The sequence below is a fragment of the Paramisgurnus dabryanus genome, chromosome 21 (assembly GCF_030506205.2).
Source record: "Paramisgurnus dabryanus chromosome 21, PD_genome_1.1, whole genome shotgun sequence".
Taxonomy (NCBI): Eukaryota; Metazoa; Chordata; class Actinopteri; order Cypriniformes; family Cobitidae; genus Paramisgurnus; species Paramisgurnus dabryanus.
Window position 1 is genome coordinate 21,927,990 of NC_133357.1, and position 17,303 is coordinate 21,945,292.

General features: G+C 37.9%; 1 protein-coding gene across 1 annotated transcript in view; it reads left to right on the plus strand.

Moving 5' to 3' along the window:
* The first annotated feature begins 8,687 nt into the window (after positions 1-8,687).
* cntn3a.1 (contactin 3a, tandem duplicate 1) overlaps positions 8,688-17,303 on the plus strand; it is a 120,436-nt gene continuing 111,820 nt past the window's right edge. The window contains exon 1 of the mRNA XM_065286252.2: positions 8,688-9,000. The gene's annotated coding sequence lies outside the window, so the exon portion shown is untranslated. The remainder of the gene's footprint in view (positions 9,001-17,303) is intronic.

Genomic DNA, 17,303 nt, shown 5'->3' on the forward strand with positions numbered 1-17,303 from the left:
GAAAGGAACTCTTAATGCTTCATCATACCAAGACATTTTGGACAATTTGTGGGAACAGTTTGGTGATGAATCCTTCCTGTTCCAACATGACTGTGCACCAGTGCACAAAGCAAGGTCAATAAAGACATGGATGAGCGAGTTTAGTGTGGAGGAACTTGACTGGCCTGCACAGAGTCCTGATGTTCAACCCAATAGAACATCTTTGGGATGAATTAGAGCGGAGACGACAAATGACAACCCTACAAATGTGCTTTTAAAAGAATGGTCAAAAATTCCCATAAACACACTCCTAAACCTTGTAGAAAGTCTTTCAAGAAGAATTGAAGCTGTTATAGCTGTAAATGATGGGCCAAATCCATATTAAACCATATGAATGGGATGTCATTCAGGTTCATGTGCATATAAAGGCAGATGGCTCAAACCTTTTGGCAATAAAGTGTATATAAAAGATCTGTGATCATCTTACCGACACTGGGTGCATCCCAAATCGAAGGCTGGATTCTTCAAAGGACGCAGACTTTGAAGGCAGGGACTTGGTCTATGAAGGATGCAGCCTACAAAGTCCACGAAGCTGAAATGAGACGGTCTAGTCTACGAAGGGAGTTGTGTCACTTGCTGTTCCCGCCCACTGCACCTTTGAATTGGGTTGCACCTATTGACACAGTGTGTCTGGATTTTTTATGTCCTTTGGATTCATAGACAATGTATTGATTACATAATAAGCTTAAAATACAAAGTGTTTTCACTCACAAACATTGTTTTACTTAAAAATATATATATTAACTAGCCTGATCTCATAGGAATTCGTACATATTTTACAAGCTGGCTAATTCATATGAGTTCTTATAAAGTGAACGTATTGTAAAAAAAATACTAGTATTGAACCTCCTAATATTTAAACTGAACAATTTTCAAAGTAGTCGGGTCACAGATCTTTTCACACTGTATGACTATCTGGGGTAGCATTCAGTTGCTGCTGTGTTGACACTGCACAATGGATCGCCAACAGGGGGTTTCACACTGCATGACTTTACCATAGAAACTGCACACAATTCAATGCATTACAAAGCTAGGAAGAGCCCGAATCTTATTTAATGTAAACTTGGAAAAAAGATTTGTTGCTTCAACTTAAAAAAGTAAATTACCTGTGGCCGGTTGCATAAACATAGCCGTTACATTAAGACCGCGCCTTAAGAATGATTCTAACTAACTAGCAATTAGTTAGGGCTAATCAGTCTTATTATTTGGATTTAAATTAGACCAATCTACCTTTCTACGTAACATACTTAAAACGGTTATGATCAGTCTTGAAGAAAAAAATTCATGAATAACTTTTAAGACTAGTCTTAAAGTTTTATGCAACCGGCCACTCTGGTTGCCTTAAATTTTTGAGTCCATCCAACTTAAAAATGTTAGTTGACTCAAAATGTTGTGTAAATAAATATTGTTGTGTCAACTAATATTTTTAACTTGAATTAACAAAAAATTTCAAAGCAACCAGGTAACTTACTTTTTAAGTTGAATTAACCTGTTTTTGTTTTACAGGGTTTATCCAATAGTCCCAGACTAAAATGCATGTTTGAGCTGCCTTAATTTAAAAACACGTCGTACTGACATCTTAACATATATAAGGGAATGTTTGCCTGAATGTTTGTAACAAAAACTCTTTAAGGTAAATTACCCCTAAAAGTGTTTGGCTGAAGAAAGGAAGTGTTATATACGTAGGATGGCATGAGGGTGAGTAAATATTGGGCTCATTGTTATTTTTGGCTAAACTATACCTTTAATGCATATGTCATGTGGGTTTCTTGATTGCCGAATCGAAAACTTTTTCAGGCCCATTTGCATTGCATGCACATTTATGAACAACATGATTGGACTTTCAAAAAATTATGCAGGCAACTTAACTAACACCAATTTGTTATTGTGCATTATGTTATTATGCAAAATATTATTACATGATTTGTTTTAAATGATAATGCGGTCACTGGAAGGAGCAGTCGTTACACCTAATTGAATTTGAAATGTAATTCACTTCCCGACCATCATTGCAGTTTGAATTTTTTGTTGCAAATGATATGCTGATGCGTGTTCCCATTTGCATTTTAATAATGAGGTAAGATCTCGGACCATTTTAACGGCAGGTTATTTATTGTTCGCAGTCTCACTCAACAGATATCATGTAAATTTAGGAATGATATGCACATGAGGCAGTTCAAAGCTACGCTGAAGAAGCAGAGGAGGATGAGTATACCTGCAAGCGAAGCATCCTGTGGTGTAGTCTCCATTAGCTTATAGTGAGCCCATTACCCTGGCTTTGTTATCACACAGGGGACACATCAAAAGACGCTAGAGAGAGAGCGAGAGAGAGAGAGAGACACGTAATTACTGTCTTTTCCTGTAGACTTCATCAACATACCAGTCATTGCTCTGGTGAGGTGAGCTCACTCGCCAAGTCTTGTTATTGTGTTGCAAACAGGCCTTGGTCATTGCACGTGTCTTACTCATTCTCCAGCTAAGCGGAGGCTGAACATTTGCTCTGAACGTGTAATATTTTGCCAGTATTTTCTTAATTCAGAGCTTTTTTCTTCTGTCACTGCCCAATTTGAGCGTGGCTCTGAAGCTTTAATGACAGCGAAGGTAGGCTAAATATATTGTAACGCATCTACACAATCCGGCTTTGATTAAATATTGATTTTTCTTCCTCGTTCGAGAGCCGAGATGAAAAATGCTGTCATATTACTGTCGTTAGGCTGGTCGTCCTTCTCTGCGTCACAAAAACATAAACACGTAAACAAGCATTTACGCAAACTTTAATGAGTTAAATTGCAGGGACAGAACCTCATTAGAAAGGTAAAATGTTTCTGATATTGTGAAGAAAATATTGGATACATGTATAATATCGCATACAGTCGATGACAGCAGCTCCTATTAGGTCTGAAGAGTTTCATCTAGTTGAAATATGGACACCAGGCTCAAAGCTACAATTGGATTCACACAGAGTTGCTTTCTGAATCAAACAATCCATTATCCCCTCTCAGACCAATTTTCGGGCTTGTTTATGACGGCAATTTTATTAAATCGTGCTGTGGATATTATTGTTTTTCGCTTTAATTTGATCAAATGCATGACATCTCCAAGTTCTGGTTAAACACGAGGCTTCATAGTGCCTCTGTTGCATTTCTCCGACCCAGTTTGAATCAACTCTCAGTTGTTTGAATTAGAAAAAGAGATTCGCTTTAATTCAATCCGAAATTGTCAAATAAGCGGCAGATGGTGGCTTCAGTCGGAGAGAGGGATGAAAATGTAATTTCTGTGCCATCTATAATCCTTTTCTCTCTGCTGTGGCCCTTCACTCCAGCCCCTTCCAACCCCATCATGCTGTGAAACCTCCAATATTCAGCCACACAGAACGCAACACAAAAAAATCAAGGACAAATCCTTGGTGCATCTCATATTGACAACCCCTTACATAAACCACAGGATTTTTATGTGATGGCATAATATGAGGATGGTACATTCTGTGTAAATACAGATCAAAATGATTTAAGTATTACAGTTTACACATAACTAAAAACAATATTGACTACATTCTTTAAACTGTTTAAACAGTGGGTTAAAACCCCCCAGCATTTTTAGCGTGCATGTGTACCAAGGCATCTTAATGCTACAATATACATTGTATATGCTTAGTCATTTTACCACAGTCTTATCTGAATAGACTTGGTTTATTTCCAGCATCCAATGAAGAGCTTGATCATTTTGTATAGCACAGGGAGAATTTGCAAAATTGCACTCTATAGCAAGATTTGAGAAATTTATTTTGTGTGGATATTTCTTTTCCAATAGTTTTTTTTTTAATTTGCTGACATATGACAGAACCACACATCTGGGAATATTATTGTTGATAAGTGCAGGTGGTTTTAATATCTCTTTTTTTTGCAACCCACATGCTCTGAGTAAAATAGTTCTGTGTAATTTTATATAGAGGGTAATTAATGTTTTTTACTGTAATAAATCAGTGTTTACACAGGTGCAATGTTATACAGTATGTAATAATCTCATGAGTTTCGCTTGAACGGGTTATTTAACAGGTCCTTTGAGGGCTTTCATTGAAATGTAAGGGTCACATTTGAAATGCCATTTTTACAGTTATGTTCTATAGTGGTTAAGTTTGCATTTTCTTTTCATTTTGTGAATATAGTATGTAGGGTTGAGCCTGGTCAGTACTTGAATGGGAGACCTCCTTAAAACTAGATTGCTGCTGGTACCTGTAGGTGTTAGTGAGACCAGCAGGTGGTGCTCACCCTGTGGTCTGTGTCCGTCCAAACCAAGGGGCAACGTTCCGATCTCTATCGTGAAGCCAAGACGGAAGTGACTTAAACTGTATATTATCGACTGGCAGACTGACTCCAAAGAGTCAATTCCCATAGAGCCCCATGTTAAAAAGCCCAAGTTTACAGAAATAAATGTGTTCACACAGTCTGGAACAAAAAGTGTTTTTGGTCTATATAGCTAATTTTGCCCGAATGAATGTATGTAGCCTATGAATCCCCGTCAATGGGGGAAGAGATGGTTTCTTAAATTTATAAAAAGTATTACAATATAAATTATTTATTTTATTGTACGTTTTGTATGCACATTTATGAGGAAGAAAAAACGGTATGGATGTGACATTTCTTTATTATGGATGTGACAATTAAAATTTTTTAACTTATTTAACATATGGGCATGCACTTAAAAATGTAATTACAAGTGTTTAAATGTTCGTGTTTTTTATATATTTAGTTTAATTTAGCTATACAATGCAATGAAAAAGGGGTGTGAAGATTTGTGTGTTTGAGAAACAGGAATATGGGCAGGACCTTGATATCCTATAGGTCCACTTCAAAATTACTAGCCTTTGGCCCCAAATAATGATGATCGGCTCATGACAGCAGCTCGCTATTTAAACAAAAGAATACAAGGCAAACTCAATCATTGTACTGTATGCATGTACATGAGGGTTATTTACAAGCAGATGAATTCTGCTGTTATATGCACCAATGAAGATATAATAAACTTTCTTGTTTCTCATGGCTGGCGGATTGCGAGCAAGGGACCTTAACCCCAATTTCTCTCTGGTGTGTGTTTATGACTTGAGGTGCATGTGTTCACTACTCACTGGCAGGCGCGGATTAACACAATGTATTGCTATGGGGTGACCACATTTGAAGTGCCCTCTCCCTCCCATATTTGAAAGGTCTAGTCATTGCATGGCTCCTGCTTAACTTTTTTACTAGGAGCACTGTAGCCCATTACTGAAAATTTCAGGAACGCAAGCAGACAATTTAGACACACCCCTTAAATCAGCCTGCAATGCAATTATTAAAAAATTTTCCCAAAATAACTGACAAATGATAATAAATAGACTTAACTCTCTATGCATTTATTGCACATGTCCTCATGAACAATTGATCAAACTTTCAGAATAGGAAGTTGTAAACCAAAGAATCATACAAACTTACTTGAATAAAAGTAAGAACCCAAAAGACTTAATTTACAACAAAAGCTAAGCTACAAAATATCACCAAATGATAGAAGTCTTTTAATCAGACTTCATCCGAAGCGCACCAGAGTGCATTTGGAAGCAGACCAAGACCACTGAAAAGTTTATTTGGTGTGCGCCAAGGTTCGGGTGGCAGTGTTCACACTTACTCAAATGAGCTGCGACAGCTGAGCAATCGCACCACACTTCATTTTAATCAAACCAAATCTGTCAAGTGATGTCGGCAAACTAGGAGACATTTTTCCATTTTTAATAGTTATTCCCGTAAAACTATATCTTAGCAATAAAATCCACAGTTGAATAACACCAAAAGTAAGAATGGTTAAAGAAAGGTAAAATTTTTCTTGTTTACTTTAAACATGATGTTCCAGCACAGATCTACAGTAGTGGTCAAGTGGCTTTTACCTACGTGTGTCCAAAGAGCAAGTGAAGAATTATATGAGAGCTCCCGAGTCTCTGTTTGATAACTGTCTGGTTTAAAGGCAGAGACCTCTACATTTCAAAGTGGATTTGTTCAATATTTCTTTTCAAAGAATAACCATAGTAATACATGTCTGTGCACTGCTTTGAATATTCACAGACTCTTGTTGTGTTTCAAGAAAAATGTCTGGGTTATTTTTAAGCCATGTTGGGTTAATATTGTACAGACTGGGTTGTTGAGTTATTATAACCCACAGCAAACCAACATTGGGTCATTTTAACCCAGCATGTGTTCTGTCCAAAATTGACCCATTATGGATTAAAATAACCCAGACATTTTTAGAGTGTACTGGAGCTTTCACAACAGTTTACAGGCATATGACTTTGTGCATCTATCTATCTATCTATCTATCTATCTATCTATCTATCTATCTATCTATCTATCTATCTATCTATCTATCTATCTATCTATCTATCTATCTATCTATCTATCTTGCAGCAGATCTCACATCCTTTTAGTAGAAAGATAGATGGATGGAGAGAGAAAAGAAATCAGTGCTGTTGAACAGTGATGAACAGGGTTTTATCAGCAGGAGCTGAGGGGTCTCTCGGAGTGAATTATTCAAAGACAGTTACACGCATGGACTCTGGAGGTGGGGTCAGACAATGAATGTCCTGCCTTATCAACCTGCCTCTCAAAGCATAACTCCAGCACAGCAATACCTGGATTTGAGCTGATGGAATAAGAGGTCAAGGTACATAATCTGGCAGACACAAGACATCTGAAACACAGATGCTGAGTAAACATTCGACTGAACTTGCGGATGCATATCAGGGGGTGATAAACAGAGATAAAGAGGGTATAACAGCTTGGGTAAAACATACTTGTTTAGTCTACTGCAGTGTTTTTAGTTTTTTGCCGGGGGGAAAAGTAATTCTCATGGTTCTAAATGCAATTCATATTCATTAAGTTAATTGCATTAAATTGAAATTCATTAATTGTCTTTAAGCATAATCCTTACTGCTCTCTATTGCTTACCATTATCTTCACACTGTGAGAAAAACATGTCAAAAAATAGCCCTTATATCTCACTTCCCAAAAAGTACACCTCTGTACCTTAAAAGTTCACATTAGTACTTCCATACTGGTAAAGAGTGCATATTAGTACCACAACGTTACATATTGGTACCCATACATATCTATACCTAAGTGGCATATTAGGACCCTTATAAAGGGTACTATTCTTTGTGACACCTAGATTTTTTTCTGACTGCATGAATCATTCAATTTCAGGCATAACACAAAAGCATATATAAATTGGAAAATAATTGATGATATTAAAGATATACAAAGATTTCTCAGGAAAATAATTCATGAGAATGATATGTTCAGTGAATTCAGTCGGGACCAAGATGAATAAATGTTGTAGAAGAATTGTTCAGTGTTAGTTTTCACAGACAGAGTCACAAATGTATTTTCTCGCAGTTTATGGTGTTCACCTTTGGGGCACAAGGAATCTTTATGGTGCCAAAATGACCAGAAACATCCCTGCTGGTGGGCTTAGCCACAGAAAATTGAGAGACACAAAGAAGCTCCATTACCTGACCTCACGTTGCCCAAAAGAGTTGTTTACATTTGTTTCAGACACTGGTTTCACAGGAGGCATAATGCAGCAACAAAACAAGAATGTCTCTTCAAGTCATAGTTATTTTGCTCCAAAATCGAAAACCACTGTGCTAAACCTATTTGAAATTCCCAGGGGAAGCCATGGCTTGAAAATCCTTTTCTGAGTTTTATGATTACAAACTAAATCTATACTGAGTATTGATAGTAAAACTATAACAAAGTACCCCTTGAAAACAAAGGTGTCTTGAAGAAGAGAATCAGAATGAATCAGAATTGAAGACATCATTTCTGAAATTACTTATTCGGCCCACGTAAGGGAGGCAATATTTTGCTTAACCTGGCTAGAGATGTAAAATGCATAAAAGCAATGCATAAAAGAAGTGTAAGTTTATGGCTCATGTCATGAAGGTGTTATACCGCTCCAACCTAGTGCCATTTTCAGAAGGTAAAAGCTGTCACTGGGGCAGTACTCTTTTAAAAAGTATAACAGGTAAAGCACCAAACACGGTGTGTTAGGCTACTTCTGATTCTTGCAAAACAAAGCAAATCATGAAAACCAGTGACACAGTAATGAAACATGGCACGCTGATACATGAACGTAAATTAGAAGTGAAAGGCGTAGAATTGAGTAACAGCCGCTGCTGAAAGGATGATAAATCCTTTGATTTAGGTCTTTGGTGGTACTGCATATTAAATATTAGATTAAGTAAAGCTTAGCCTTTTCTACAATATAAAATGGAGGAATACATTTTAATTTCATTATTTATTCATTATATATTTTAAAATGAATGTATTTGATCAAATATAATCCTTAGTTAAGCAATCACAGTTGCACAGCCAACTTTTCCCAAATAAGTCTAATGTGATGGCATTCCTGTATGATGCCTTTAATCCATTATTGATGCATTTAAACCTGGGGGTCTTTCAACACTTTCTTCCAACACATCTGCGCAAAAACCTCCCACCTCTTCACTGTACCATGGGATGTGATGTCGAGTTTCCTGTGCAAATGAACTGACAGGGCAAGTGATGATAAGTTTGTGTTACGTCACAGCGGGGATGTGAAGGCACGAGTGGGTTCACACACGTCGTTGACGCGTGGCGCAGTGTGGAGTGGATCAGTAGCAGAGTGGACTGGGGATGCGCTGTGCATAACGCGTTTGGTTTACTTGTGCTTTTTAAGAGTCCAGTGGGTTTTCGCTGTGATCAATACGCGTGAACCGTTTGCGAAGGAGTATTTTTGGATTGCGAGAGGCAGAAAAGAGGTAAAGGAAATCTAGTGTGGCAGCTGTTCTAGTGAAGCGCGCTCGCCAGTAAAGCGCGCTCTGGTGCTGTGGGATGGATGAAGAGAAGAGGTTTCAGTGGCAGACGCGACGAGGTTGAACACTGAAGTGAAGCGAAACAGGTAAGTTTGAGTTTAAAACTTAATAAAACTGGGATGTAGAAAACATGAAAAGATGCTTTTATATGATATATACTATCCTGTATGGTTTTTGGACGTTTATAGTACTAGGTAAGTAAGTAAGTAAGTTAAACAAAGCTGAAATTTGGGAAAATGGCGAAATATTTCCCGCGATTTAGCCTAACGGCTTCTGGTTAGTGATAGTACAAAAAGTAATAAGTACTGTATACACAAATGCAGGACTAGTTTAACTATGATATTTGTAGTTAAACTGTGGTAAAAATGGTAATCAATCCGTCAAATCAAAATCAATAATTGATATTAAGTCTCTAACAAAGGCAGAAGCACATTATTTAAATATGCATTTTTAGTTTATGTAGTTATGATACCTGAAATTAACGCAAACAAAAAAAATTCAATTTAATATCGAAAACTTTCAATACAATTCTTAACGTCATCTATTCAAAGTGAAACCGTGAGAACCGTGAGCTCGTTATGTCTTGTGAACATGGAGCGTTTGGATTATTTGATCAACATCTGACTACGCTAAAAACTATATAAATGTTGAGGTAAATATTTTCCAGACCCACTATGCAAATATAATCAAATGTTTACTGTTAGGCTTTTCATCAAATTATTAATCCATTTGTGTTTATAATGACCTGACTGATTTTAATGTGTACTGTCTCTTTAAGATATAAACATGATATAAATAATAGTAATGTGATTTTTGTAGCGATATGATTTTTAACTATAACTTAAATCATACTATAGTTTTTCCTTTTGATTACTTGAGATGCTCTTGTACTGTAAGTACACCTTATGTTGATTGGGAGTTTTTTATGCATTTCTCACATTATATTTCCAACTGTATGCTTGTGAGTTGTCATTCTCTGGACAATAGGCTTGATTTGCATTACTGGAGTTTTTATTGCATATTCTCATGATTATACTGAAGATTAAAGGAGAGGTAACATAAAAGACATATTAGACAATACACCTGATTTCTCAGGTAAAAAAGAATCTACTTAGTTTTTTCCTTTCATCATGACATGGCTTTAGGAGCAAACCCACAATTGTTTGAGCAACCGAAGCTTTATACATTTACATTTTTTACTTTTATGCATTTGACTCATATATACATTTGTCAGTACATGTTAACACACATATTTTTAAAAGGTATACCTTAGTAGTGGTATAAGATCAAGTGATGTTTTTTCATGCTTTGCTTTACTTTCCCAAGAGACTAGACATATAGGGCAGTATTTGTTTCAGTAAGGCAAACTATTTACAGACAAAACAGAATGCAGAATAGAGATGGGTGCTCTTTTATTCACATACAGCGGTAAATTACAGTAGTGGGAGTTTTTGCTGCACTCTTCTGGCTTGCCGGAGTATAAAGCAAGTCAACCATGAGATGTCTCAAGGCATTATTATTGATGCACGGTTAGAAATGGCAAACAGGGTGGCTTATCTTTTGTGACAAACACTATTAGATTTTTCCATCTCTTCCAGCAATGCTTGAGACATAGAAAGCTATTGGTATGATGCCATGACTACAAAATAGCATCAATTTCATATTAAACTGTGCATGTAGTTTCAGTCTGCACCTGCAGTTAAAAAGAGTGCAAATTAAGTAGAAATCTGAGTTAGGGTCTACCATAAACAATTAAAGAAAGCTAAACACTGTAAATAAATCTGTTTACACTTACAAAGGAAGTCTACAAGGTTGCAACTTGCCCCATAAGTACAGTACAGTACAGTTCTGCATGCGGTTTGGTGTAATATGAATAGTAGTGTGAATACAATCCCGCAAGTATTACCGTGGTGCCTTATTAGACATTCAGTCAGATCTACTTAGATAAATCATGTAACTGTGCTTTCGTGCCCGATTCGGTATCTGAACATTAATTTTTCATTCACACCCAGCGGATTATAGTTCAGCGTGAGAGCACAAGAACCAGCTGGAGAGTTTCGCATCTTCCTCACCTCAAGTCAGCTGTGGTTTGCAGTACCAAAGTTCATTTTGCACTTTAAAGGCAGCGGCGACCTTGAGTTGAGCCCAGTCTTGGTTTTACAGGGAAACTCTTGTTAAGATGGTGTTTGTAGACCAAGTCGAGTCAAAAGAGCCAGATAAAAGATTTAGAGCGTTACTTCCCTTCGAGTACCTGCCTGGAAAGTGTGGGTGTCTGTCTCATTTATGATTAAAAAGTAGAGAGCACCAATGCATCACGGTATGTGTGAATCTCATCAACAGTCGAGCCTGGCAGAGCTTCTTTTAATACAGACTTCATTGAAAAATTGATGGATTCCAGTGCCAAGGTCAAGCTCGCTGCCAGCGCTTTCTTCAAAACCGGGTGTCGTTTTTTTACCCAAGTCTTGCTCTCAGACATGTTTTTGTGGCGTACAAATAAGTGGTCTGATGCATTCATGCTCCCTTTTGTCTAATCACAGTGCGAGAGTGGACATTTGCAAATATTCCAGACAGGTCCTTTTTTAAAATATGCCATATATTTGATTAAATATTTATTATGGCATCAAGCTGATGTATAGCGTCTAGCAGAACGCACAGAGAACAAAGACGTCCTCTGCGGGCTCATTTTCAGCTCAAACTGTTGGCAGCGAGCATTCGTCTGCAGGTATATATTGCATGCCATGTGTGTCGGCCTTTAATGCATCCATGTGCCATAATGAACAAACAATCTGGCTGCCAATCACTCAAACAAAAGCGTTTAAAAAACTAGAAAGCATCCATTCTGATGTTGAAGACAATGTTTCTTTTTTTTTTTTTACAAAGGTTTACAGTCACTTTCCAGAATTCAGAGATTATTTTGTCAGATCCATTGATCTGATGCATGCAGATCTACAGTTGATGGAAGGGTTAATGGTTGCTTCTTGCATTTGTGTGGATAGTCATATCTTTGCAAGCTGAATGCGTGAAATTATTCTTCCACAAAAAGTGGCATTATGGTGTGAAGATCTTAGGCTAACTCGTGGTTAGATACCTCTTTTAAAATAGCCTTGTGTTCATTCACTGTCATTGGTGGGCGTTCATGCATTTGATTGTTGCAATTGTAGTGAATAGCTTCAAGTCTGTTGTGCTGGTTTAAGCACTTTCTCATTGGATGACCATAGTGAGGTAAAGCCCCATTAAACATGGCAATTTTAAATTTTACCTCACACACATGGTCATCCTGGACAGCAGCATTTTGCCAATTAAATTTAAAGTTGCCATATGGTACCGGAGCCAATCAAGAAAAAATATTTTAAATTTGCCATATGGGTGCCACGGCCCATTAAAATTGCACCTATAATTAAAGACGACCAATGCGGATAAACAGTGACCAAAGGATTAACCAAAGCATATAATCTCATGGATATAATCTCATGAACATCTATTATATTGTACGTGAATTGAGAAATGCGTAGCATGCATCATTTATAATTCATCACCAGTTAGGACTGGATGACACCAGCAGTGATTAAATAAAGAAACTGGCACAAGTGTTTTTTAGCACAGAAGCTTTTCAATAATGCTTGTGTTTCTGGCAGATGAGTACACAATCCTAAAAGCTGCTCAATGGTAGAGCATTATTGTGTTAGCAGTGCAAAAGGGTGTTGGTTTGATCACAGTTAACACGAATAATGATAAAATGCATAGCTTAAATACTCTGCACTGTACATGGCTTTGGATAAAGGTGTCTGCCAAATCCATACAGTACAGGTAAATGTTTGAAACAAATCTAGACACCAAGATGGTAAACATGTGAAGCAGTGGCGGCTCGTCACTGCACTTCTGAGGATGCGCTAATTCAAAATAAGTGTTCGGATTGTCACGTGTGTGGTTCCCTTTTCCAATATATGTGTCATGCGTATGGAGAGATCCTGTGTGCATCACGTGTTTTGTCAAAATAAGTGCCTGCTGCAGACGCGTCAAAACTGTTTATGATAAAGTGAAACTCACGTTCCCTAAATACACGCAAGACACTCCCTTAACTGTAAACTCTGATTATGGATGTGATTGTGCAAGTATCTGGCACACGCGAGCCTCTCCTTTCAGGTTCAAGTTCAAGGCAGCAGGCACTTATTTTGGCATGACACGTGATGCACACACGATCTCTCAAAGCGCAGAACACATTTTAAAACGACAAACCACACACATGACAAGCTACATATGTTGTGACGAACTTCGCATCGCGCGCTTCAAAAAAAAGAAGTCACCAGCCGCCACTGATGTGAAGTCATTTAATTGTTGAACAGAGTTTTCATTTGTACTCAACAATATGAAACAAAATCTGATTTGTAAAGCTCAGTATAGTTTTATTAAAAAATGCATAGAAAGAAGAAACTGAATCACTTCTGAATTTACATGCATGCTGGAGGGGCTTGTGTAATGTTATGTAATCTAACCTAATCTAAATAGTCATACAGTGAATGATATGAAGGAATTTTAAGGTTTTAGAGTTCTTTTAAAAAACGTATGCGATATTGACACTGAAGAAACTGAAGTAAAGGTATTATAAGAACTTTAATTAAACTATAATGATATATGTAATGTTTTTATCCATCAGAGGGATAGCAATTTAAGCTTTATTTTTATAATCCTACTTCGACATATTACCCACCCAATGTAAACATTTATCACTCGGGTTGCTTTTTTAAAGTTCATGAGATTTAATGGAGCTCTCAGTTATTTTCAGTTTTAAGTTGAACTCTCTACTTCTTTAAAAAAAAGGCTCAAAAAGGGTTCTTTGCAGCGATGACAGAAGAACAGTTAAAGCATTATTTTGAAAAAAGTCCACTTTAGACATTTTACCAGTTATAATTCACTATGCAAACTACCAGTCATAAGTAGTTAAAGTATTAGTTGACGTTCTGTTTTCATGTTTTTCTTTGTCTTTGGCATGTTAAAAGCTTTTTGTGCATACATGGCCGGATTATCCATAGACGGGATTTGGCAAGTGCCCTGGGGCACCAGCCAATAGAAGGGCACCAAGGCCTTCAGACTGCGACCAAGTTTTATAAACAGCGCAAGCATTTTTACAACTACTCGTGCATGTTCTACCTGCAAATTTGGAATTTCTTCTAGTTGTTAAATAATGAGTAGATCATGAGCCCACAGGTGTGAATTAGAGATGCGCGGTTGGCGGTTACACCCGCGGACTCCGCGGATAAACCGCGGATCGGGCGGATGACGTGACGAAAAATAATATTTTAATTAGATTCGGGCGGGTGGCGGATCGACTGCTTGTTAGCTGTGTCCTTCTAAGCATGCAACCTTAAAAGGTGAGCACTCTGTCTTTCAGGGTGGCAGCCTCAGAAGTTCTCAAAGAGAACTGAAATGAGACGGTCTAGCCTTCTGAGGACCCATAATTTGCGTCACCTGTTGCACGCGCCCCCAGTAGCCCCCACCGCGCCTGTCAGCAGAAAACAGCGGAGACATTTCTGACTTATTAAAATAAATATGTAATCAAAAATATTAATTTATTTTAGAAAATATGACACATTGATGTAGATTAAACTATTCAACAGTATATTAAATAATCAACCTTATGTTGCAAATATACGCAACATAAACAGAATAATATTAACACAAAACATAACTTATAATACTAAAACAGTGACAAGAAAAAGTTTTCTAATACACTTTTATTTAATAAAGGTTTTAATTGTTTGGGATAGCCTCGGCATGTTAAGAATCCATTCGTTCTATCATTAACAGCGCAGAGAAATGAGGACGCATTTTGACATAGCTCTTATCAACGCCTCAAAAAATGAGAATTAAAAACAAAGGAAATAGAAGGTCAGAAAAGGTTTGCCTGGAATAAGTTTTACAAAGTGGTAAATCAGGCTGACACCAGTGCAGACTATGTAATTTGTGCGTTTAATTTAGGCATTACTTATTTATTTATTTATTTTTGTCCCGTGTGCGCCGATCGGAGACTGAGTTCACTGCTGATATTCTAGAGCTTTCTAGTCTCGCGGCTGTCATCAGCAGCGTCTTGCATCGCCCAGTCAGCGGATGGCGGGCGGGTGCGGTTTTGAAAACTGGTCAGAAACGTTGGTGCGGATGGATGGCGGACGGATGATGAGTTTTGTGATGCGGTTGCGGATGAAATAATAGCCCATCCGCGCATCTCTAGTGTGAATTTAGGCATGGGTGACATGGGCAACTGCCAAGTTCGTTTTTTTGCAGGGGGCAGTCAGTGGCACAGGGCATCCGTGACAAAAACGGAATGTGCAACCAGGGCTTTACCACTCATTTGCACGATGCGTTAACACATCTTACTCAGAACCGTGACAAGGTGCAGGGTCATTAGACATTGCAAAGATGAGAGAACCATTATAGATGACAATAAAGGTTTTAGACATTTTAGCCTGGCCAGGAAAACTGGATAGAAGACGAGAAACTTGTAAAGGAAACAACAAGTATGTATAGTTATGACACTCATCTACTGATCACACTGTAAATAATTGCATTGCAGACTGATTTAAGGGGTGTCTCTAAATTGTCTGCTTGCGCTCCTAAGATTTTCAGTGAGGGGTTACAGTGTTCCTAGTAAAAAAGTTAGTCTGGAGCCTTGCAGATTAAAAATATGAGAGAGGGCACTTCAAATGTGGTCATATTTGATTCGTATTTTGGGTTCTTATTTTCAAAATGTTAGTTGGTATGAAAGAAATTTATATCTGCTCCCCGTCAGGGGTAAATGGTGCCTACATTTTGAAAAAAATGTTCTGTATTCTTTTAGGGTGCTTTTCCTCCTTATATAGTTAGGTTGAATCGTACCAGAGTTACGCTGTGCATAATGGGATGGGGAAGTGTTTGTTGACAGTTTCTATGAGCAATATTAGCACCATGGCAGGTTGCAGACATACCTGGAGTTGCGAGGAGGTGCGGAGCATCATAGAAACTTGGTGGCTTCGCCGTTTGCAGTGCATAAAAAAAAAAATCTTCAAGTCGCATCTGTGCTTCATTCAGGAAATAAATATTTTGTCTAGAGTGCTGTATACAAACTATGTAGTATATAACAACCACGAACATAATTACAGCGCACAGTCGTCTCCCCATGGTGTCTGCTGTATTTTCCTCCTTTTTTACTTTTTTACTTCCAGGGTTCCATTGGAATTCCCCGCACGTTGATTCTGACCTGTCGAGAAGCAGTTTAGGAAATACGTTCAAAGATGTGTGGCCAATGAGTGATCTGGAGGTTATCACATGACTGCATTTTAGTTTGTTTCAACCGGTGCGGACCAGAGCAATCAGTGTGGTGTGAAGAGGAAAAATTGGTGTGGTGTGAAAAGGAACCAAAATTTCTAAAAAGCTACAATGTACCCTTCTTTGTCTTTGGTCCAGACCAAATGAACCGAACTACAGATGTGAAAGCACCCTTAGACCAGTGTTTCTCAAACTTTTTCTGCCATTCCCCGCTTTGGAGGTAGGGAAGGGTTCCGAGCCCCACCTCTCCCCAATCTCCCCAACAAAATAGTAATCAACTAAGCTTTAAAGGGCCATTTCACCGATAAGAGCATTAATCTTTATGGAAAGTGGGTCATATTTGTAGTCAAAATGTAACATAAATGTAGAGTTTTGTGTCTATTTGACCGAGAAAAGACAGAACGTGACTTTAGAGCACATTTGTATGAAAAACTACAACTCCCACTATGCACCACAATGCACAGCTCTGCAAGCCACTCCCATTAATCAGAACACGGCTCAGACATGCTATTATGTACATAAATGCCACGTTAGTAAAACAAAGAATATAGCCATCACCACTGTGTCTGACAGACACTTTTAAACGTGATGTTACATTGTGTTACACACAATAACACTCTGGTCTGGTGTGTAGCAAAGTCTTATTCAAACAGTAACGTGCTGTTTCAGATCCGCAGTACCAATGTCTTTACAAGTACTTAAAAAAAGGGTATGCATTTTAAATGTTTATTTAGTTTTACCAATTTTCTTTTTGTCTTTTGTTTACTGTAATTACATTTGTGGTGTTATTGGCCTCCCTGCTCTCACAATATAGACATATAAAACACCGCTCAGATATGCTATTATGTACATAAATGCCACGTGAGTATAACAAAGAAAATACAAACACTCACTTTAGTCAGACGTCCGTTTATCCCTGCATCCTCCACACAAACGCGTCCCCTGCACAATATCTCCACAGACCCGCTGCCTCAGCTCTTGGAGCTTGTGATCGTAAACCGAAACGCGTCTTTGAAATAAGCACGCGACCAGAAACCTTCACCAAACAAACGTCCATATCCTTATCTGATGCAGAAAAGTAAAAAAGCAA